This window comes from Pseudophryne corroboree, chromosome 3 (assembly GCF_028390025.1).
Source record: "Pseudophryne corroboree isolate aPseCor3 chromosome 3, aPseCor3.hap2, whole genome shotgun sequence".
Classification (NCBI taxonomy): Eukaryota; Metazoa; Chordata; class Amphibia; order Anura; family Myobatrachidae; genus Pseudophryne; species Pseudophryne corroboree.
This window is the reverse complement of record NC_086446.1, coordinates 568,617,389-568,642,339: the sequence shown is the minus strand read 5'-3', so window position 1 is coordinate 568,642,339 and position 24,951 is coordinate 568,617,389. Positions and strand designations below refer to the sequence as shown.

Sequence of the window (24,951 nt, the reverse complement as noted above, 5' to 3'; positions counted from 1 at the left end):
GTGTGTGTGTGTGTATATATATATATATATATACACACACACACACACACACACACACACACAGCGTGGTATTGGTGCGGCACAGTGGCTAACACAGAAACTCTCACATCAGCATAATGAAAAGCCAATGTTTTAGTGCTGTTTGATTTGTGGCACTTTCGTCAGGTCAAACAAACATATTGACAATGTTATGTTAAATAGCAGTACAGCCCAGTGAAGTACCGCTCTCCAGAAGTGGGACCAGACACCAGATGAATGATGTCATCAACCGATGCGTCATCAGTGTGCTCCCCATCACCATGGATACATAACGCACTGGCTGAATACAAATACAGAGACAATGCTATTATAGGTATTGAGCATATATGCAATTCAACAGCTGTATCGATTTTCTTATTGCTCAATTGCTCAATACTATGAGCACAAATAGTATACTTGCAAAAAAGATCACTAACATTGTAGCATGAATGGTATAGCGGTGTGCATGGAAATAGGACGTAATGCCATATTATAACAGTATGTTTATACTTAATATCCATTGTGACTGCTATCTATTATATATAAATGTGAAAGCCCTCACTCACTGACTGATCACTTATTCTCTTACTTCCCGATATGTTAGGAAGCTGAAATTTAACATCGGTATACTTCAGGAGGGAAATAGGAAAACGGTGTAATCAGAATTTTAATAAACCTCCCCTAAGGGGATGAAATGGGGGTTGACATACTGATGTCATTTCTGTTGCATGAACGATAACACCCAAATGGACAATCGGATCAAAATTTGGATTGCACCTCCAGTGTGTAGGTAGAATTTAATAATACAAAAATGGTCCTGTCACTTTTTACCAGACCTGCTACGGGTGTTCCATGGGTGATGCCAAGAACCATGGATTAATATTTACTTACATTAAGACGTCTCAAAATTACATCTCTATAGATTTACCAGATTTTGAACACTCATTTATATTTACAACCGTGAAAATCAGAAACGCCTTTCTGTTTAGTATACCATTTTATCAAAATGGTCACTCCCAATCATGAAATGCTTAAAAGCATTAAACCAATATCTGAATATTTATTCTTGGTATAAAAATGGAGGTAAAAACATTTTTAAAACAAATACAAAGAGTTTACATAGATTTCAATTATAGTAGCATACTGCATAACCTGTCATAAATCAGGAGATGTAATTTAGCTATCACCTCACCCTTACGGGTGTGATCTCTTAGGTGAATATCTCCTATGGTGGGTACAGGAGGTTACGATGACAAAATTGTAACAGCCTGTACCTACACCCGTAAGGGTGAGGTGATAGCTAAATTACATCTAAATTACATCTCCCTTTTTTGGGGGCTGTAATTCCCTTACCATGGAACTGAAAAGTTGGCAGCATTTCGATAAGTAGTTTTTGTTGTAGACTGCTTGGAATAGGTGAACTTTAATTTAAGACACCCTGTATGCCGCTGGGGAAGGAGCCAGTCTAGTAGCTTCTAATGAGATTACTCCCATCCCTTCTGTGATAAGATGATCATGTTACTGCTGCAGTCACATAGCACAAACTGCAGGAGGATGCTGCTATACCAGGACCTGTGTAGCGGAAAAGATGCAAGAAACAAGGTTAGTGAAAAATGTACTTTGGGGACCAGTCTTCATGTGCAGGAAGGAGTATGTTGTTGTGCAGGTGGAGTGTATGTTGATGTGCAGTGGGTGCTTGAAGGTGTGCAAGGAGGGGGGGGGGGGGGGGGTTGGTTTGCAGGGAGTGCAGGTTGGCGTGCAAGGGGGGCAGGTTGATGTGCATTGTGTACATGTTGGTGTGCTGAGGGGGAGTAGTCATTTGGTCTACAGCATTATGTTGACAGGAGAATGCCAACATTGTTGTAATGTTATTTAAATCAATCTTATTGTGTTGGCATTATAACTTTAAACATGATACTTTAGACCAGTGTTTCACAACCCCGGTCCTCAGGACATATTTTCCAGGTCACCTAGCAGGTGCACAGGTGTATGACCAACTGTCACATTTTAAAGAAGCATAAACTGTTAGGAGAGCGATACCCGAGTTTGAGAACCACGGCTGTAGTTCATGTGTAAACTTATAATGCCGACACTTTTAAAATGCTTTACATAACATTGCAACAATGTCTACATTCACCCCACTGTAATGCTGTCAACAGCAATACTGTCGGCAAAATGTATGTATTCTGCTGGAGGAGTATGTTAGGGTGCAGGGGGAGTGAGTGAAGGAAACTACATTGGTGAGGTATGGGGCAGGGTGTGGAGATGAGCGACAGGAATTACAGTGGGTGAGGTATGGAGTGAATAAGTGATGGTGACTGAGAGCAATTACAGTGGGTGAGGTAAGGGGACAGGGTATGGAGGTGAGTGAGGGGAAATAAAGTGGGTAAAGTATAGGGACAGGGTGTTGAGGTGAGTGTGGGCAATTACAGTGGGTGATGTATGGGGACAGGGTGTTGTGGTGAGTGAGGGGAATTATATTGGGTGAGGTATTCGGTGAATAAGTGATGTGAATGAGAGCATTACAGTGGCTGAGGTATTGGGATGGTGTGGAGGTGAATGTGGGCAATTACAGTGGGTGAGGTATGATGACAGGGTGTGGAGGTGAGTGAGGGCAATTACATTGGGAGGTGTATGGGGTGAGAACGTGATGGTGAGGGCATATAGTGGGTAAGGTATGGGGACAGAGGGTGTGGGGATGAGTGAAGGGAATTACAGTGGGTGAGGTATGAGGACAGGGTGTGGAGGTGAGTGTGGGCAATTATAGTGGGTGGCTTTTGGTTACAGGGTGTGGAGGTGAGTGTGGGCAATTACATGGGGTGAGGTATGGGGTAAGAAAGTGATGGTGAGTAAAGGCAATTATAGTGGGTGAGGTATGGGGTGAGAACGTGATGGTGAGTGAAGGCAATTATAGTGGATGAGGTATGGGGATAGGATCTGGAGGTAAGTGCGGGCAATTACAGTGGGTGAGGTATGGGGATAGGGTGTGGAGGTTAGTGCGGGCAATTACAGTGGGTGAGGTATGGGGATAGGGTGTGGAGGTTAATGCGGGCAATTACAGTGGGTGAGGTATGGGGATAGGGTGTGGAGGTGAGTGCGGGCAATTACAGTGGGTGAGGGGAATTAAAGTGGATGTATTATTTAAATTAAACCTATATACAGAGCCGTAATTAAGGTGGTGTGACCTCCACCGAGGGAGATTACTAAAATGGAAGAGGAGGGGGGCAAAGAAGCATGTTTTTGCTAATGGTACCATGACTCTGTGCTATACCACTGGGCCCAACACATATCTACTATGTTTCTATGTTTAGGGATAGGCTTAACTCACATATTTTTGGACTGGATATAATATAATATATTTAATTTTTTACTTGACTGTTTTACACCAAAAACATGAATGACTCCTAAGCATGCTCCATTCACAGCTGTAAAAGTGTGTTTATGTAAGGTTTGCTGACTGCTTTATAATGAAGACGTTAGAAAAGTGGCAACATTTGAACAACAGATGAGCATTGTCTTAGAAAGGAAAAAAGATCAAGTGATCTTGAGCTAACCCCTTATGTGAAGTATGAGAATCATGAATATGTGTAGACAGCTCAGTATCAGTATAAAGAAAGGGCCTCCTTTGTCCAAAGTTTATTTACATTGTGTGTAAACATGCATTGACTGCCAGAGTGTAATCCTTAAAATGCCTAAGGTTCTAAATAAACGTATACTGATTCCTTATGTATAGATGTGTGCAGATAATTGCTGCTACTGATATATCTTGGTGTGCTAGTGATATTGCACTGATCCAATTGCAGGATGATTTAGATTACACTAAGAGAGTACTTTGGGCCTAATTCAGACCTGATCGCTGTGCTGCTAATTTTGTTGTCCTGCGTTCAGATAGTCGCCGCCCAAGGGGTGTGTAAATTTGCCCGTGCAAGTGTGCGATCGCATGTGTACGCCATGCTACAAATATCCCTCAGTCAGCGGACAGCTGAAAATCCGTTCGCACCTCACTCACCATCAAATGTTTTTACCACTGTGTGCAGTCTGCGCAGCCCAGGACTTACTCCTCCTGTGCGATGAGAACAGGCTGATTGGGTCCAGAGCTGACGTCACATACCCTTCCTGAAAACGCTTGGGCACGCCTGCATTTTCCCTGACTCTCTCAGAAAATGGTCAGTTACCACCCACAAGCACCCTCTTCCTGTCAATCAGCATACAAATGGCTGTGCGATTGAAATTTTCACACCAGCTTGTCGCTGTACAGCGATGCCTGTTGTTGTTTGGCGACGCGCGATGCGTACGCATGTGAAGTCTATCAATAGTCGCCCGCTGTGCAAAAACACACAGCAGCTATCAGGTCTGCATCGGCCCTTTGTTTTGACCATAAAGAAAATAATCAGAAGCCCAAGGCGCAAATACACTTCTGCAGCTAAACGACAAAAAAAGTGGGCCACCTCACCCACATAAACAAACATATAAAACAAGAAAAAGTCGAAATATAGCGCTCAGTGTGATTCCATTTGATATACTTAGAGTTCATAAATGTCCATGTAGGAATATCAACTTCATTGGTCAATCTTGCTGCTGAAATGTGGATCGGAACTTCTGCTTCACAAGTAGACTCAAGATAATATGGAATAAAAGCAGAGATAACAGATCATGGTGCAGTATATCCTTATGGAATATAAAGTTGATATTATGTCTGATGGCAATAAATTCTTTGTCTATTGGATGGCGTACCCCACTCACAAGAAAGATAGTAAGAATCCGCTCATAAAGGTATCTTTAACTCTACCATAGTACACGAATCGTGACAGGGAATGCGTACCGTTACTCACTCTGGAATTAGCGTAGATCCTCACGTAGCGGTTTCTTTTCTCGTCACTCCATAAAATAAATATGCTGGTGGCAATGAATACTAATAAAAAACTTTTTATTGTTATAAAAAACAGGGGACCACAAATGGCTCGAGGCGGAACATGTGATAACTGGTGAGCCGTCGGCCGAAAACGGCAACTACCAGCAAGTTCTAAAAACACAGAATTCCAGCCTCAAGGGAGCAAGTGTGTATAAATCCTCCTGTGTATCTTATTCCAACGCGTTTCTACCCAGTAAATGGGTCTTTTTCAAGGAAGAAGATTGATCTCATGAATAATTCTATTTAAATAACACAACAGGAAGTGATGTCAAACTAAGCCAATTGGGTAATCATGTGGGTTACCTAGGCAACGTGTCTCCACGTGTACCCAGAATCCCACATGGTAATTAGATTGGCCGTGACGACATCCGTGTTCCTAATAGAACACTATGTCCGATTATCACCATGGTTACAAGACGTATCCACGGGCTTCCGCCCGCCGATCACATGCACAGACAGGGCCCTGGAATGACGGACTTCCGCCCACGCATCACGTGTACTTCCGCCCGTCCTCCACAGATCGAATGTCCAACTTCCGCCCTCCAAGCACCGTACTTATGTGCTTCCGCCCTCCAGTCACCACACTAATAGGTTTTGGATTTTAAATCCACTCTGGCGGCGGTAAAGAAATTAATCAAGTTACCATAGTGACGAATCACCATGGCAACAGTGCATGATCATCACCATGGTTACAAACGAGTCCGCCGATCGCATATACAAACAGGGCCCTGGATTGACGGACTTCCGCCCGTGAATTACACGTACTTCCGCCCGTCCTCCACATGTCAAAATAGAGGGTTATGTGGACCTACTTCCGCCCTCCAAGCACCGTGCTTGTGTGTTTCCGCCATCCAAGCACCGCACTTATAGGCTTACTTCCTGGGCTTAATTTGACGGCACTGAATAAATTGGACATGTTGCCATAGTGACGAATCACCATGGCAGCATGATTATTAACCCTAGTTACAATGATGATGATCATTGCTACAAAGGGATAACCAAATAAAATAAAATAGAAACCACTTGAAGCTGAAATTGTGTAACATAAATGTATAAAACTTATAAAACTTATAAAAACCACCGTAACTCAAAATCATGATTCAAACCATTTGGGACTAATGTTTGCAAATTAAAAATCCATCTCATCTCGCTTTTGGCTAATCTTTTGTCTCTGTCGTTAGTACGCCATAGATCTTTAGATAACTCTATACCCCAAAAAGAGACAATATGATCTGTGGAGCAATTATGAACCTCTTTAAAATGGAGCGAGAAGGGGTGTGTTACAAGGCCCTTACGTATGTTACGGACATGTTCTGCCCACCTGATTTTTAACACTCTACTAGTTTTGCCTATATAAAGTTTTTTACATGAACATTGTATTGCATAAACAGCATATTTGCTATTACAAGTTATAAATTGTTGTACTTTATATTCCTTCTCATTCCAGATGAAGGAATCCAATTTCCTTGTTTTAGCGGGACAACTCTTGCACATGCTACATTCTCCGCACCTGTGGAAGCCTTGATTTCTTATAGTGCCTCCTAAAGGTTTCTCTATGTATGCACTTGCCGTCAGTTTGTCCTTCAAATTGGGTGCTCTAGTATAAATAAATTTAGGTTTCTCAGGCAAAATGGAAAACAGAACTGGATCCCTTTTAAGGAGATACCAGTTTTTCTTGAACACCCTTTCAATTTGTTTATGGAAACCATTAAATTGTGTAATGAAAGCTATTTTCGGTTGTGATGTATCTTGTTTAGGTTCTTTGATTTTAGTACTCAGTAGGGTTTCCCTATCAATCTCAGAAATTTTTTCGATTGATTCTTGTAAGGGGAGAGGCTTGTAACCTTTCTGAATGAATTTCTTTTTCATGGTCTGTGCCTCTATCAAATACTTTTGATTTTCTGAGCAATTTCGTCTCAGACGAGTAAATTGACCCTCTGGTACATTCTTAAGCCACTGGGGTAAATGATTACTCTTAGTGCTAATGTATGTATTAGAATCTGTAGGCTTAATATAGACCGTAGATTCGATTCGATTATCCAAGATATATATATTCAAATCCAGAAAATTTACCATAGAATTGCTCCAATTAAAAGTCAAATTGATGCCTAAATCATTACTGTTTAAATAAAAACAGAAATCACCAAGGGTGTTCACATCCCCCTTCCATATAAACAGGACGTCGTCTATATATCGCCACCATTGGACCAGGTTCAACCCCCAACCATGACCACCCCACACTGAGGCATCCTCCCATCTGGACATGAAAAGGTTTGCATAGCTGGGGGCGAACCTGGTCCCCATGGCGGTCCCGACCTCCTGATTATAATATTCTCCATCAAAATTAAAATAATTATTGGATAAAATAAAAGAGATTCCTTTGAGAATAAAGTCCCGAAGATCATCTTGTATGTCTGCTGTCACAAGGGTCTGTTCAACTGCCTTTAGTCCATCGGTATGTTTAATCACCGTATACAAGGACGTAACGTCACCCGTAACCAGCCACATATCACTCTCCCATTTTACTTCTTTCAGTTTGTTCAAAACATCTCGTGTATCTTTGAGATGTGAGCGGCCCTCCAATACAAAAGGCTGCAACTGGAAGTCTATGTAGTGTGACATATTTGCGGTAATGGAATTAGTGCCAGCCACTATAGGGCGGCCTGGAGGGTGCTGTTCGTCCTTGTGGACCTTTGGCAGCAAGTACAAGACCGGTACTGTATATTCCTCATTTACCAGAAATTCTGAGGTGTTTTTATCAAGTGTCCCATTTACAGAATATTCCTTAACGAGATCTCTAAGTCCATTCAAAACTTTTACAGACGGGTCTGATCTTAATTTCTTGTATGTAACGCCATCCTTTAATTGGCGCATTGCCTCTTTTACATACATGGACCTATTCATTACTACAACCCCCCCCCCCTTGTCAGCAGGTTTAATAATGATAGACTCATTTTTCTTAAGTCTATCAATGGCATCTCGTTCATTTTTAGAGAGATTATGTCTATAGGCAGGAACATTACTCTCCAGAGCTTTAAACTCTTCATTAACTATCTTGTGGAATGCATCCACAAAACAGCCTTTAACATGACTGGGGTTAAAGTGGGATTGTTTTTTAAACTGAGTGTTTTTATTGTTAATCTGTTCTGATTGTATACTACTTGTGGCAAAAAACTTTTTTAGGGATAGTTTGCGCACAAACTTTTGAATATCAATATACAGATTGAAAAAGTTAATTTCATTTGACGGACAGAATTTTAAACCTTTCTTTAAGACTGAAATCTCATCGTCATCCAATATGTGATCACTCAAATTGAAGATCTTGGTAATGACATCTCCTGCAGGGCTTTGGGAGCTCATGTCGTGGATTTTTTTAGACATAGATTTTCTATTTCTCCTTCTAATCCCTCCTCTTTTCCCCCGCCTTCTTTTAGTGAAAGGTTTTTTTGATGGTAAGCGATCTAGGGTTACCAACGGTTCCTCCAACTGCCCCCTCGTGCATCTAAAAAATCCTGTGATCGTGTCTGTTCTGTCAAAGCCTCATATCTGTTATGAGTCACAACCGACGTCCTGTTTATATGGAAGGGGGATGTGAACACCCTTGGTGATTTCTGTTTTTATTTAAACAGTAATGATTTAGGCATCAATTTGACTTTTAATTGGAGCAATTCTATGGTAAATTTTCTGGATTTGAATATATATATCTTGGATAATCGAATCGAATCTACGGTCTATATTAAGCCTACAGATTCTAATACATACATTAGCACTAAGAGTAATCATTTACCCCAGTGGCTTAAGAATGTACCAGAGGGTCAATTTACTCGTCTGAGACGAAATTGCTCAGAAAATCAAAAGTATTTGATAGAGGCACAGACCATGAAAAAGAAATTCATTCAGAAAGGTTACAAGCCTCTCCCCTTACAAGAATCAATCGAAAAAATTTCTGAGATTGATAGGGAAACCCTACTGAGTACTAAAATCAAAGAACCTAAACAAGATACATCACAACCGAAAATAGCTTTCATTACACAATTTAATGGTTTCCATAAACAAATTGAAAGGGTGCTCAAGAAAAACTGGTATCTCCTTAAAAGGGATCCAGTTCTGTTTTCCATTTTGCCTGAGAAACCTAAATTTATTTATACTAGAGCACCCAATTTGAAGGACAAACTGACGGCAAGTGCATACATAGAGAAACCTTTAGGAGGCACTATAAGAAATCAAGGCTTCCACAGGTGCGGAGAATGTAGCATGTGCAAGAGTTGTCCCGCTAAAACAAGGAAATTGGATTCCTTCATCTGGAATGAGAAGGAATATAAAGTACAACAATTTATAACTTGTAATAGCAAATATGCTGTTTATGCAATACAATGTTCATGTAAAAAACTTTATATAGGCAAAACTAGTAGAGTGTTAAAAATCAGGTGGGCAGAACATGTCCGTAACATACGTAAGGGCCTTGTAACACACCCCTTCTCGCTCCATTTTAAAGAGGTTCATAATTGCTCCACAGATCATATTGTCTCTTTTTGGGGTATAGAGTTATCTAAAGATCTATGGCGTACTAACGACAGAGACAAAAGATTAGCCAAAAGCGAGATGAGATGGATTTTTAATTTGCAAACATTAGTCCCAAATGGTTTGAATCATGATTTTGAGTTACGGTGGTTTTTATAAGTTTTATAAGTTTTATACATTTATGTTACACAATTTCAGCTTCAAGTGGTTTCTATTTTATTTTATTTGGTTATCCCTTTGTAGCAATGATCATCATCATTGTAACTAGGGTTAATAATCATGCTGCCATGGTGATTCGTCACTATGGCAACATGTCCAATTTATTCAGTGCCGTCAAATTAAGCCCAGGAAGTAAGCCTATAAGTGCGGTGCTTGGATGGCGGAAACACACAAGCACGGTGCTTGGAGGGCGGAAGTAGGTCCACATAACCCTCTATTTTGACATGTGGAGGACGGGCGGAAGTACGTGTAATTCACGGGCGGAAGTCCGTCAATCCAGGGCCCTGTTTGTATATGCGATCGGCGGACTCGTTTGTAACCATGGTGATGATCATGCACTGTTGCCATGGTGATTCGTCACTATGGTAACTTGATTAATTTCTTTACCGCCGCCAGAGTGGATTTAAAATCCAAAACCTATTAGTGTGGTGACTGGAGGGCGGAAGCACATAAGTACGGTGCTTGGAGGGCGGAAGTTGGACATTCGATCTGTGGAGGACGGGCGGAAGTACACGTGATGCGTGGGCGGAAGTCCGTCATTCCAGGGCCCTGTCTGTGCATGTGATCGGCGGGCGGAAGCCCGTGGATACGTCTTGTAACCATGGTGATAATCGGACATAGTGTTCTATTAGGAACACGGATGTCGTCACGGCCAATCTAATTACCATGTGGGATTCTGGGTACACGTGGAGACACGTTGCCTAGGTAACCCACATGATTACCCAATTGGCTTAGTTTGACATCACTTCCTGTTGTGTTATTTAAATAGAATTATTCATGAGATCAATCTTCTTCCTTGAAAAAGACCCATTTACTGGGTAGAAACGCGTTGGAATAAGATACACAGGAGGATTTATACACACTTGCTCCCTTGAGGCTGGAATTCTGTGTTTTTAGAACTTGCTGGTAGTTGCCGTTTTCGGCCGACGGCTCACCAGTTATCACATGTTCCGCCTCGAGCCATTTGTGGTCCCCTGTTTTTTATAACAATAAAAAGTTTTTTATTAGTATTCATTGCCACCAGCATATTTATTTTATGGAGTGACGAGAAAAGAAACCGCTACGTGAGGATCTACGCTAATTCCAGAGTGAGTAACGGTACGCATTCCCTGTCACGATTCGTGTACTATGGTAGAGTTAAAGATACCTTTATGAGCGGATTCTTACTATCTTTCTTGTGAGTGGGGTACGCCATCCAATAGACAAAGAATTTATTGCCATCAGACATAATATCAACTTTATATTCCATAAGGATATACTGCACCATGATCTGTTATCTCTGCTTTTATTCCATATTATCTTGAGTCTACTTGTGAAGCAGAAGTTCCGATCCACATTTCAGCAGCAAGATTGACCAATGAAGTTGATATTCCTACATGGACATTTATGAACTCTAAGGATATCAAATGGAATCACACTGAGCGCTATATTTCGACTTTTTCTTGTTTTATATGTTTGTTTATGTGGGTGAGGTGGCCCACTTTTTTTGTCGTTTAGCTGCAGAAGTGTATTTGCGCCTTGGGCTTCTGATTATTTTCTTTTTGATCATTTGTATACACTTATATCAGTAGCCTAGGCTGCAATATGTTCCATCATAGGACCAAACGAAGTGGTTTGGTGGATACTGTCTTTGAAAGCAATTCTGTCCTAGATTTGGAGGATGAGACTTTGGAGAATATTATGAGCAAATTGGAGAAAATACTCCAAAAAGAAAATCGCATCTGGTGGGAAACTGTCACACTAGAGAAATATCTCATGTTAAAATTAATTCCGAAGGGCCTACAGATCCAAAAACAGGCTTCCTTCACCGACATGAGTGACTATTTCTCCACCAAATGGGATAGTATCCTTAAAACATGCTCTTTTTCATTAATGGAATTGATCATCCAAGAACGGAGAAAGGAGGCAGATTCCTTAGACGCACAAATTAAGTCGTTGGAACCCCTCCTTGTTCCGTTTAAAAATCTGGATGAGTTTAAAAGTATGGAAGATACGATTACAAATAGAATTAAGAAAAGTGAAAGAGATATTATACAACGTAAAATGAAAAAATTAGCACGTGACAAATCAATTGCTGAATCCATTTCTATTCCAACGGTAGCTGGCCAGCCCAAGGGGCAGGCTGTATTAAACCCCGGATTAAAGACATCAGATGTTGTTTCGGGGGCCACACAGAAATGGAAAAGAAATAAAACTAAGACGTATCAAAATACCGATTATCATCAGGGTAATTACAGTGAAAGAGCTCGATACAATAATAAGGGCCATTATGAGGCTCAAATAGTCAACACTCCCCTTAGGTCGACTAATCCCCATCCAAAACAGTCTATGTCTTTTCAAAGGAAATCACGAACCTATTACCCGAAATACCAACCGAAAAAAGTAGATTGGGAAATGGGTGGTCGTTACCAGAATAGGTTTGCAGAAAGGGACAATTATTCTACTCCGGTTGTGACTCATAACAGATATGAGGCTTTGACAGAACAGACACGATCACAGGATTTTTTAGATGCACGAGGGGGCAGTTGGAGGAACCGTTGGTAACCCTAGATCGCTTACCATCAAAAAAACCTTTCACTAAAAGAAGGCGGGGGAAAAGAGGAGGGATTAGAAGGAGAAATAGAAAATCTATGTCTAAAAAAATCCACGACATGAGCTCCCAAAGCCCTGCAGGAGATGTCATTACCAAGATCTTCAATTTGAGTGATCACATATTGGATGACGATGAGATTTCAGTCTTAAAGAAAGGTTTAAAATTCTGTCCGTCAAATGAAATTAACTTTTTCAATCTGTATATTGATATTCAAAAGTTTGTGCGCAAACTATCCCTAAAAAAGTTTTTTGCCACAAGTAGTATACAATCAGAACAGATTAACAATAAAAACACTCAGTTTAAAAAACAATCCCACTTTAACCCCAGTCATGTTAAAGGCTGTTTTGTGGATGCATTCCACAAGATAGTTAATGAAGAGTTTAAAGCTCTGGAGAGTAATGTTCCTGCCTATAGACATAATCTCTCTAAAAATGAACGAGATGCCATTGATAGACTTAAGAAAAATGAGTCTATCATTATTAAACCTGCTGACAAGGGGGGGGGGGGTTGTAGTAATGAATAGGTCCATGTATGTAAAAGAGGCAATGCGCCAATTAAAGGATGGCGTTACATACAAGAAATTAAGATCAGACCCGTCTGTAAAAGTTTTGAATGGACTTAGAGATCTCGTTAAGGAATATTCTGTAAATGGGACACTTGATAAAAACACCTCAGAATTTCTGGTAAATGAGGAATATACAGTACCGGTCTTGTACTTGCTGCCAAAGGTCCACAAGGACGAACAGCACCCTCCAGGCCGCCCTATAGTGGCTGGCACTAATTCCATTACCGCAAATATGTCACACTACATAGACTTCCAGTTGCAGCCTTTTGTATTGGAGGGCCGCTCACATCTCAAAGATACACGAGATGTTTTGAACAAACTGAAAGAAGTAAAATGGGAGAGTGATATGTGGCTGGTTACGGGTGACGTTACGTCCTTGTATACGGTGATTAAACATACCGATGGACTAAAGGCAGTTGAACAGACCCTTGTGACAGCAGACATACAAGATGATCTTCGGGACTTTATTCTCAAAGGAATCTCTTTTATTTTATCCAATAATTATTTTAATTTTGATGGAGAATATTATAATCAGGAGGTCGGGACCGCCATGGGGACCAGGTTCGCCCCCAGCTATGCAAACCTTTTCATGTCCAGATGGGAGGATGCCTCAGTGTGGGGTGGTCATGGTTGGGGGTTGAACCTGGTCCAATGGTGGCGATATATAGACGACGTCCTGTTTATATGGAAGGGGGATGTGAACACCCTTGGTGATTTCTGTTTTTATTTAAACAGTAATGATTTAGGCATCAATTTGACTTTTAATTGGAGCAATTCTATGGTAAATTTTCTGGATTTGAATATATATATCTTGGATAATCGAATCGAATCTACGGTCTATATTAAGCCTACAGATTCTAATACATACATTAGCACTAAGAGTAATCATTTACCCCAGTGGCTTAAGAATGTACCAGAGGGTCAATTTACTCGTCTGAGACGAAATTGCTCAGAAAATCAAAAGTATTTGATAGAGGCACAGACCATGAAAAAGAAATTCATTCAGAAAGGTTACAAGCCTCTCCCCTTACAAGAATCAATCGAAAAAATTTCTGAGATTGATAGGGAAACCCTACTGAGTACTAAAATCAAAGAACCTAAACAAGATACATCACAACCGAAAATAGCTTTCATTACACAATTTAATGGTTTCCATAAACAAATTGAAAGGGTGTTCAAGAAAAACTGGTATCTCCTTAAAAGGGATCCAGTTCTGTTTTCCATTTTGCCTGAGAAACCTAAATTTATTTATACTAGAGCACCCAATTTGAAGGACAAACTGACGGCAAGTGCATACATAGAGAAACCTTTAGGAGGCACTATAAGAAATCAAGGCTTCCACAGGTGCGGAGAATGTAGCATGTGCAAGAGTTGTCCCGCTAAAACAAGGAAATTGGATTCCTTCATCTGGAATGAGAAGGAATATAAAGTACAACAATTTATAACTTGTAATAGCAAATATGCTGTTTATGCAATACAATGTTCATGTAAAAAACTTTATATAGGCAAAACTAGTAGAGTGTTAAAAATCAGGTGGGCAGAACATGTCCGTAACATACGTAAGGGCCTTGTAACACACCCCTTCTCGCTCCATTTTAAAGAGGTTCATAATTGCTCCACAGATCATATTGTCTCTTTTTGGGGTATAGAGTTATCTAAAGATCTATGGCGTACTAACGACAGAGACAAAAGATTAGCCAAAAGCGAGATGAGATGGATTTTTAATTTGCAAACATTAGTCCCAAATGGTTTGAATCATGATTTTGAGTTACGGTGGTTTTTATAAGTTTTATAAGTTTTATACATTTATGTTACACAATTTCAGCTTCAAGTGGTTTCTATTTTATTTTATTTGGTTATCCCTTTGTAGCAATGATCATCATCATTGTAACTAGGGTTAATAATCATGCTGCCATGGTGATTCGTCACTATGGCAACATGTCCAATTTATTCAGTGCCGTCAAATTAAGCCCAGGAAGTAAGCCTATAAGTGCGGTGCTTGGATGGCGGAAACACACAAGCACGGTGCTTGGAGGGCGGAAGTAGGTCCACATAACCCTCTATTTTGACATGTGGAGGACGGGCGGAAGTACGTGTAATTCACGGGCGGAAGTCCGTCAATCCAGGGCCCTGTTTGTATATGCGATCGGCGGACTCGTTTGTAACCATGGTGATGATCATGCACTGTTGCCATGGTGATTCGTCACTATGGTAACTTGATTAATTTCTTTACCGCCGCCAGAGTGGATTTAAAATCCAAAACCTATTAGTGTGGTGACTGGAGGGCGGAAGCACATAAGTACGGTGCTTGGAGGGCGGAAGTTGGACATTCGATCTGTGGAGGACGGGCGGAAGTACACGTGATGCGTGGGCGGAAGTCCGTCATTCCAGGGCCCTGTCTGTGCATGTGATCGGCGGGCGGAAGCCCGTGGATACGTCTTGTAACCATGGTGATAATCGGACATAGTGTTCTATTAGGAACACGGATGTCGTCACGGCCAATCTAATTACCATGTGGGATTCTGGGTACACGTGGAGACACGTTGCCTAGGTAACCCACATGATTACCCAATTGGCTTAGTTTGACATCACTTCCTGTTGTGTTATTTAAATAGAATTATTCATGAGATCAATCTTCTTCCTTGAAAAAGACCCATTTACTGGGTAGAAACGCGTTGGAATAAGATACACAGGAGGATTTATACACACTTGCTCCCTTGAGGCTGGAATTCTGTGTTTTTAGAACTTGCTGGTAGTTGCCGTTTTCGGCCGACGGCTCACCAGTTATCACATGTTCCGCCTCGAGCCATTTGTGGTCCCCTGTTTTTTATAACAATAAAAAGTTTTTTATTAGTATTCATTGCCACCAGCATATTTATTTTATGGAGTGACGAGAAAAGAAACCGCTACGTGAGGATCTATGCTAATTCCAGAGTGAGTAACGGTACGCATTCCCTGTCACGATTCGTGTACTACGGTAGAGTTAAAGATACCTTTATGAGCGGATTCTTACTATCTTTCTTGTGAGTGGGGTACGCCATCCAATAGACAAAGAATTTATTGCCATCAGACATAATATCAACTTTATATTCCATAAGGATATACTGCACCATGATCTGTTATCTCTGCTTTTATTCCATATTATCTTGAGTCTACTTGTGAAGCAGAAGTTCCGATCCACATTTCAGCAGCAAGATTGACCAATGAAGTTGATATTCCTACATGGACATTTATGAACTCTAAGTATATCAAATGGAATCACACTGAGCGCTATATTTCGACTTTTTCTTGTTTTATATCTTTGTTTTGACCATGGCTGAGAAATTCAGTGAGAATAGCTGCATGATCATTTTATAACCAGAGATAAGACATGCTCCAGCTACAATAAGAGACTGAGCGATAGACAATATTAAAGGAGATCATGCTTTGTATGACAGATGTGAAATAAAAGGAAACTTTCAGAGGCCAGATCATCTTGAATACTCTTTACGGTGTATGTCATTGGCTGGTACTTGAACACCAGAACAAATGCTATAACCATTGTTTTATTCAAAACTGTTTCCAAAAATGTGTTGGAAATATGCTACATCTGCTTAAATAAATACAAATATCTTAAGGGCCCCATACACTAGGGAGATGTATCTCAGTAATGACTTCCATGCAATTTTCCTGCACTCTGGCTGGGAGCTTCCCGGGAGGCCTGCGATTGCAATTTCATACTTGAGTGTATTTTTACATGTGATTTATCTCATGCAGGGCGGGATGTACTAAGGGAAAATGCGGTAAAACCCCCGTTTTCAGGGGGTTTACTGCATTTTTAAATGTACTAAGACCCGGCCGCCGGGTTTTCGCCACCCAGGGTATCGCCATCTTTGGATGGTGATACCCTATAGAAGCCTATGGGCTTCTTATTGCCGGCCGCCGCAACCCGCCGCCTCCGCCTCAGATGCCGACCCCCCTCCCCCCACGGCATACCTTCCTCCAGGCAGCCTGGAGGTCCTTCTGGCTGCAGGGGGGAGGAGGAGGCACCAGGGACAGCCTGCTGCCTTGTTCCCGACAGCTGAGGAGAAGGAAAGCCCAGGGAGGTGACGGAGACCCCCCGCAGACCACCTCACAGGTATCGCGGTGGGCCTCCGTCACCGCATTGCGATGTTGATCGCATATGTTAGTACATATGCGATCAACATCACTGCGATGGGCGGTGAGGGGCGGCGATGTATGTTAATACATCCTGCCCGCAATCTAATGTTATTAAACCTATTTCCATGCATAGATAAATCTAGTATAGTGAGCCACTGACCTTTATGTCACACCCTCGCTGTAGTAGCCTATTAAACTACTACATTCACCAAACTATTAAATTTACCAAATAAGTCATGGATATACCATTACTCATGGCCACAAATTATCTGCCTGGGTGGTCCCTGCCACTGATTAAATGCCTCTGCCACGTATACATGCTGCCTTAGCGCTGGGCATGACACTGCTCACCTCTCCCACCATCCTTCCTTCACCTGTACTTACTTTAACCCCACGGGATCTCCTTCTCCAATTAAATGGGAAGACTTGTGGGTCTGCCCACAGAACAGTGGCAAACTAGTGGTGGCCAGCTTCCCACTCATGTCCCATTGGTGACTCCTAGCCACTGCTTAATTGTGGCTGAAATATAAACACATAATGGCAATCACATAAGGCACTGGTTCTCAAACTGCGTGCCTAGGCACCCTGGGGTTCCTTGGGGTACTTGCAGGGGTGCCCTGGGTTGGTGGTCCAGGACCAATTAAAATTATTATAGTTTTAATTGGTCCTGGACAAGCTATAGGCATGATTAACCCTTATGTAAGTGGGACATCGTGCTCGCTTTCCTTAAAATAAAACAACGCCCATCAGTTTTATTCAGTGTGATATTAATGATTTGTTTGGCTATCTCTAGTTGCCATTCTTATATAGGTCAAATTGCTGTAAGTCATGCAACTGAGGATAAAAAGGAAACAATGATATTTACAAATTCTGAATAATGGGGGTCATTCCGAGTTGTTCGTTCGGTATTTTTTTCTCGCAATGGAGCGATTAGTCGCTAATGCGCATGCGCAATGTCCGCAGTGCGACTGCGCCAAGTAAATTTGCTATGCAGTTAGGTTTTTTACTCACGGCATTACGAGGTTTTTTCTTCGTTCTGGTGATCGTAATGTGATTGACAGGAAGTGGGTGTTTCTGGGCGGAAACTGGCCGTTTTATGGGAGTGTGTGAAAAAACGCTACCGTTTCTGGGAAAAACGCGGGAGTGTCTGAAGAAAAGGGGGAGTGTCTGGGCGAACGCTGGGTGTGTTTGTGACGTCAAACCAGGAACGACACTGACTGAACTGATCGCAGATGCCGAGTAAGTCTGGAGCTACTCAGAAACTGCTAAGAAGTGTCTATTCGCAATTCTGCTAATCTTTCGTTCGCAATTTTAATATGCTAAGATTCACTCCCAGTAGGCGGCGGCTTAGCGTGTGCAAAGCTGCTAAAAGCAGCTTGCGAGCGAACAACTCGGAATGACCCCCCATGACATCTTCATATTTTTGGGTTAGTGCATCTCTAGGCACAACCGTACGGGCCACCATCACCAATTTTATTATTTTCATTGATTATAAACCCTCATATTGGCATTTGGTAGCTTAATATAATATTACCTAATAATAAAACAAGCCAAGAGCTATGACACTACATTTATTTTTAATTATGTATACATATTTACTAAGTAGGAAATATTTTGTGTTCACTGATCATTTTGGGCCGACGGTAATGAAACTTGTGCCAAGTGCCACCCCAAAACAAGTGATGCCCCTAGGCACGTGCCTCACATGCCTAATGGGAAATTCCCCACTGGTGACAACCATACCTCAAATGTTTTTCTCTAATGTTATTATTAGTTTTTGTCAGTGAACCTGCATTTTTTCCTGAGCAAATATTACCATGTGTTACGTGGGCAGATGAGTATGTGTACTTTGTATGTAACTGCAGAGATAGGCACATGTTTTGTCTTATGTGGCCTGTCTGGTAATACACTAACATTATAATAATGATTACAAAAGAACAAGAAGCAAATGATGTTGTTTAAAAGTAATAGTTGACTCATCACAAATATCAGTGTCATATGGCAAAAGACGATTTCCGAGGTTTATTTAGGAAATTCGTCTATTTCAAACCTGTTACTAATATATTCTGACAGCATGAGCAGGAATCGGCTAGGATATATAATCCTTCCTATGTCTTAATGACCAAAATGGTCCTTGATATTATACTAATTTCCTCGGTAAAATAAACCTTCCTCTTTCACATCAAAAGAGGATGATGCTTTGCTCTATGATATGACAGCAGCCTTCACTGCACAGAGAAATGGGCTGAGATCCTCCTGGAAGTCATTTGTATGACATAGATGGATTAGCAGTGCTCTCTTGCCTTTTGATATTTGATTGTCAGACTGTAACCTCTGTTGAAGTGATGTCCACCTCTAGAAGAAAATTTCATTAGTGTTCCTACTAGCAGCATAACAAATAGTAGGAGAGAGTAGGGACTGCGAAATATTGATGTCCTTGAGAACAAACTTTGCAGATGGGAAATAGTCTGCCGGTGTTATGCTATATATAATAGGCACTATTATCATATATTTGAACAGTGAAAATTGGTTCACTGCACATTGAAGTATATAAATTATCTTATATTTAGTTTTTGTACAATGTTGAATCAGATTCTGATTTTTTCATAAATGTTTTGTAAATCATTAATTTTTTTTAACCTGTTTCCAGTCATTAACATGGGTGGTTTCTGTGAACGGCCCTCCAGAATCCAGCAGCATAACCAGTCTACCTGATTTTCCTGCACCATGGTGGTCATTCCGAGTTGATCGCAGCCAGCAACTTTTAGCTGCTGCTGCGATCAATAGTCCATGCCTATGTCCCGGTAACTTTAATATACGCTAAAAGCCTAGTAAGTTTGTTTGACATGATCTATCCTTCACAAATCTGTGTTGGTTCCTAATAATAATCTTTTTGGCTTCGAGGATCTTCTGTACACTGGGGGGTCATTCCGAGTTGATCGCACGTAGCAACTTTTTGCTGCTCGTGCGATCAACCTGACGCCGCCTATGGGGGAGTGTATTTTAGCATAGCAGGCCTGCGAATGCTTGTGCAGCCCTGCTATGCTAAAAAAAAGTTTCACTTAAAACAAGACCAGCCCTAGACCTACTTACCATTTGCGACTGATCCAGGGATGCAGGTCCCGGATTTGACGTCAGACATCCGCCCTCAAAACACCTGGACATGCCTGCATTCGCTGGACCACTCCCGGAAAACAGTCAGTTGACGCCCCGACAAGCCTTCCTCCTGTAAATCTTCTTGCGGTCGCCGCAGCGACTGCTTTCCTCGTTCCCGGTGTCGTTGCCCGGTGACGCCTGTCACCGGGCAATGGCACTCGTGTGCAATGTGCACGCCACGCATGTGCAGTTCCAACCCGATCACACCGATGCAAAGAAGTGTAGCGTGTAATCGGGTCGGAATGACCCCCACTATCCCTCAGAATGCTTTCTAGGAATTTCCCCACTGTAGATGTAACACTAACTGGCTTAATCATCTGTTTGTTTCCCTTCACCTCCCCCATATATCTATCTGATACGTAGGGCCCCAAGGCACAAGAAGGAATCAAATACATGTACAGACCCCCTCCCCATCTTCCAGCTTTATTTCTGTGCATACAATGGGGTGGGAGGTCATTAGAATGTCTATTTTGCTTTGTCTGCATAGCAGGAGATATTCTGTGAAAGAGACGGTTACATGCATTGGCATATGGTGTTTGCTAAACACGATGTTTAAATTCTGCACAGCATGCTTATAGTCAATTGCCTTGTTATGTAATGGATTCCTAGGGACAGTCTCAGTAGGTTGTTTGAAATAGAGAAGTTTCAGTTTAGCTATCTAGCCGCACCTGTTTCCTGACTCTACTTGGGTCCGTAATTCGGATGTTGCCTCTGGGCACACCACTCACCAGTTCTTTCATTATACAATATTTTAAGTCTGCCCCTATCCTACCTTTCACTGCTTTCTGATCTCATGAAAGCCTTTAACAAAACTCCCCTATATACCCACCTTACCCTTTCAAACCGAAGACCATCCAGTACTATTCTGTGCACACAAGTGTCCTTTACCTATAATCAATAGCATTAAACAATGTAATGCAAAAACTAACATCATCAATACTGCAAACCTCAGGTCTTCAAAATATACACAGCTGCACAAATAAATATGAAAGCATAAAAGCTTGTAACACTTGCCAAAGCCATGAGTTTTGTTTCTTTAACAGATTTAAAAATAGTAGTTGTAAGGAGGCAAATAATATTAAATGTTTCTTTGACCTCTATGTGGAATGGAATAGCATTAGAATTTTTTAAGTGTTTTATACTATTTTACATCTGTGTCTTCATTCATTTTCTATGTAATGGAAATAGTGAGAAGGAAATGGTGCGATTGTTCCTTGGCAAGACATTTGGTGCATTTTAACAAGAGATCACATCTTTGAGCATTAAAAAAAATTATATTTGTTTTAAACTTCTCTGCAATTTTTTTTTAATGCATTTAAAATCACCTTTATGTTTAACCCATTAGCATGGCGGTTCATGGCATGTGATGCTTTGTATCAAGTGGCTTTTGTATTCAATATAGCTACATTTTCTCCTTGGCACTCTCTTGGGTTGACTTTTTCTATACACCCAAACATTTCTCTTTCATTCTAGTTATCTCTTTTCTAATATTTTGTACCTTGGTTTTATTGTCTTTGAATATACAGGACAGTAAAAGGACAAATAAACAGTTATTAAAAATGATCAATGTTTGTATGGCTTATTCCATGGCTTCTTAATTGTCCCATGGTTGTCCCTTATTGTCATGTTATACACTAGTTTCTGGCACTTTCTGCATTTTTTTTGTAACAGGCTCATTCAGCAAAGTCCAGAAACTGAAATATTTTGGAGTTTGATTTAAAAAATGAATGCCATCTTCAGATGGCGCTAATTTCCAGAATTATGCTGTCCATACATCAGAACGATATCGTTCCAACTAGCCAACTGTCACGATCCGGGTATCAGGACGCCATTTCTTACCCATCAGATGCCTCCTAAGGCTGGCTCAGCGCTCCAGGACCGGATCCCATCTGTTATCCTGATGTGTACATTCCTGTATCCTCTCCTGTCACTCTGGGACGCTGTCACAGTAAACGCCATATTACACCTGGCATGGCGTCTCCCGCGGCCTCCGCTGTGTCCGCGTGGTTGGATGTGCATCTGTCAGCCTGGCGCCTCCTGTCTCCGGTGGCCGGCGCCGCCATTACTGTTTTCATTACCACATGGATTACAAACCAAACTTCCCTCCAAGTGTCTGCATGGGCGCAGCCATCTTGGATTCTGTCAGCTGATCATTTCCACCAATCTGTTTTCAGTATTGATAATCTGCATAATTGCCTAGCCAATCCCTTCCTTGCTGCAGGTATAAATACACTGTGCCTGAGCAAGGAAGGCGTCAGTGCTTTGGTTGTCAAACCTAGTTCCTGTTTGTCTCTCTCCTGTGATTGTCTTCCAGGTTCCAGCTCCTGTCTCAAGACTTCCACCGTAGAGACCCGCACCAGCATTCCACCTGCGGTGTAGCCTGACTCTCCAATCCATTGTGGATTCATCTGTTTCCAGCTACAACATTACCTGCTTCCAGCTCAGCTTCCAGCAGAGTACAGCTTCCCTTAAAGGGCCGGTGTCCTTTCTACACTTTACCACTCTCCACCGGTATTATTATTTTTCCGCTCTCAAGTTCTACATTTCAGTTCATATTTCATCGCTCCCAAGTTCATTTATTATTTAACTGGTTCCAGCCAGTATCCACTCCGTGCTAACAACAGTCTGGTTCCAGCCAGTATCCACAGCAGCTGTTTTATCTTCAGCAACCCAGCTTTTCCTGGAACACCAGCTGGCACAATCCTGGGTTATCTCCATTGCTACAGTCGGGCCTGGTAAGGACTTTCCATCTAGAAGATCATAAGAACTATCTCACACTACCAGTGCCCTGTGGCTCCTGCCATCCTGTAGTACTCAGGAACTGTATTTATTCTTTGCTGACTTTTACGTTTTCTTTTACTGCTGCTGTGTTGCGGAGTTGTCATAATAAACATCATTGACTTTTATCCAAGTTGTCGTGGTCACGCCTTCGGGCAGTTATTATTCATGTTACTTACATGTCCAGGGGTCTGATACAACCTCCCAGGTTCCGGTACATCTCAGCCCCTACAACTGAGGCTGCCTCCCGTCAGCTCAGGCCCTCAGTTGTGACAGTAAGCACTGACCTAATGAATCCAGCCGGAGACCAGGATCAAGCGGCCAGGCCGATGCAAGAACTGGCAGCCCGACTAGAACATCAGGAGGCTGCACAGGGCCACATCATCCGCTGTCTCCAGGATCTCTCTACTCGGCTGGATGGGATTCAGACAACTCTCCGTGGATCAGGCGCGTCTGGTGCGTCAACCACAGTGACTCCAGCTATAACCCCACCCACCTTACCCATTTCTGCTCCACGTCTTCATCTTCCAACGCCAGCAAAATTTGACGGATCTCCAAGATTCTGCAGGGGATTTCTCAACCAGTGTGAGATTCAGTTTGAGCTACAACCTGGCAATTTTCCCAGTGACCGTACAAAAATTGCCTACATTATTTCTCTTCTCAGTGGCTCAGCCCTTGATTGGGCATCACCGTTATGGGAGAGGTCCGACACCCTGCTATCTTCCTACACTGCCTTCGTGTCAACATTCAGGCGCATCTTCGACGAGCCAGGCCGGGTAACCTCAGCTTCATCCGAGATTCTCCGTTTACGCCAGGGGTCACGTACTGTAGGACAATATCTGATACAGTTCCAGATCCTGGCATCCGAACTGGCATGGAACGACGAGGCCCTGTATGCTGCATTCTGGCATGGCTTATCTGAGCGTATTAAAGATGAGTTAGCTACCAGAGACTTACCTTCTAAGTTAGATGAGCTAATCTCACTCTGCACGAAAGTTGATTTACGTTTCAGAGAGAGAGCAACTGAGCGTGGAAGATCATCTGCTCCAAAATCTTCTGCTCCTCCTCCTCGTCAACTGTCACCATCTAAAGATGAGCCCATGCAACTTGGCCGTTCCCGTTTAACTCCTGCTGAGCGCCGAAGACGTCTCTCCGAGTTTCTCTGTCTCTATTGTGCAGCTCCGTCTCACACCATTAATGCCTGTCCCAAACGTCCGGGAAACTCCAAATCCTAGCTCGCCAAGGAGAGGGCCGGCTAGGAGTAATGATCTCCTCTCCATCTCCTCAAGATTGTAATCTCCCAGTCTCGCTTCAAGTTGCTCAACGTTATCGGAACGTCATTGCCCTCCTTGATTCCGGAGCAGCTGGGAACTTTATTACCGAAGCCTATGTTAAACGGTGGTCCCTACCCACCGAGAGACTTCCTTCGTCCATTTCTTTAACTGCCGTGGATGGCAGCAAAATTTTTGATGCAGTCATTTCTTTAAGGACTCTACCAGTTCGTCTGAGAGTGGGAGTTCTTCATTCCGAACTTATTTCTTTTTTAGTGATTCCAAGAGCCACACATCCTGTGGTCCTGGGCCTTCCATGGCTCCGTCTTCACAATCCTACAATTGATTGGATGACTACGCAAATCCTGGCATGGGGTTCCTCCTGTGCTGAGACATGTTTGTTTAAAGTATTGCCTGTCTGTTCTTCCTCCCCCAGGTCGTCTGATGTTCCACCTCCTCCATATCAAGATTTCACGGATGTGTTCAGTAAAGCTTCTGCTGATATCCTTCCTCCTCATAGAGAATGGGACTGTCCGATTGATCTCGTTCCAGGGAAGGTTCCACCTCGAGGCCGAACTTATCCGTTGTCTCTGCCTGAGACGCATTCTATGGAGGAATATATTAAAGAGAACCTAGCAAAGGGGTTCATTCGACCTTCTTCTTCTCCAGCCGGCGCAGGCTTCTTTTTTGTAAAAAAGAAAGATGGTGGTCTGCGGCCGTGCATCGACTACAGAGGTTTGAACGACATTACCATCAAGAACCGTTATCCTTTACCCCT

The 24,951-nt window shown here is 42.1% G+C and overlaps 1 protein-coding gene across 1 annotated transcript in view; it reads left to right on the top strand.

Annotated features, from left to right (window-relative positions):
• LOC135057341 (collagen alpha-1(XIII) chain-like) overlaps positions 1-24,951 on the top strand; it is a 215,009-nt gene that overhangs the window by 144,153 nt on the left and 45,905 nt on the right. The window lies entirely within an intron of this gene.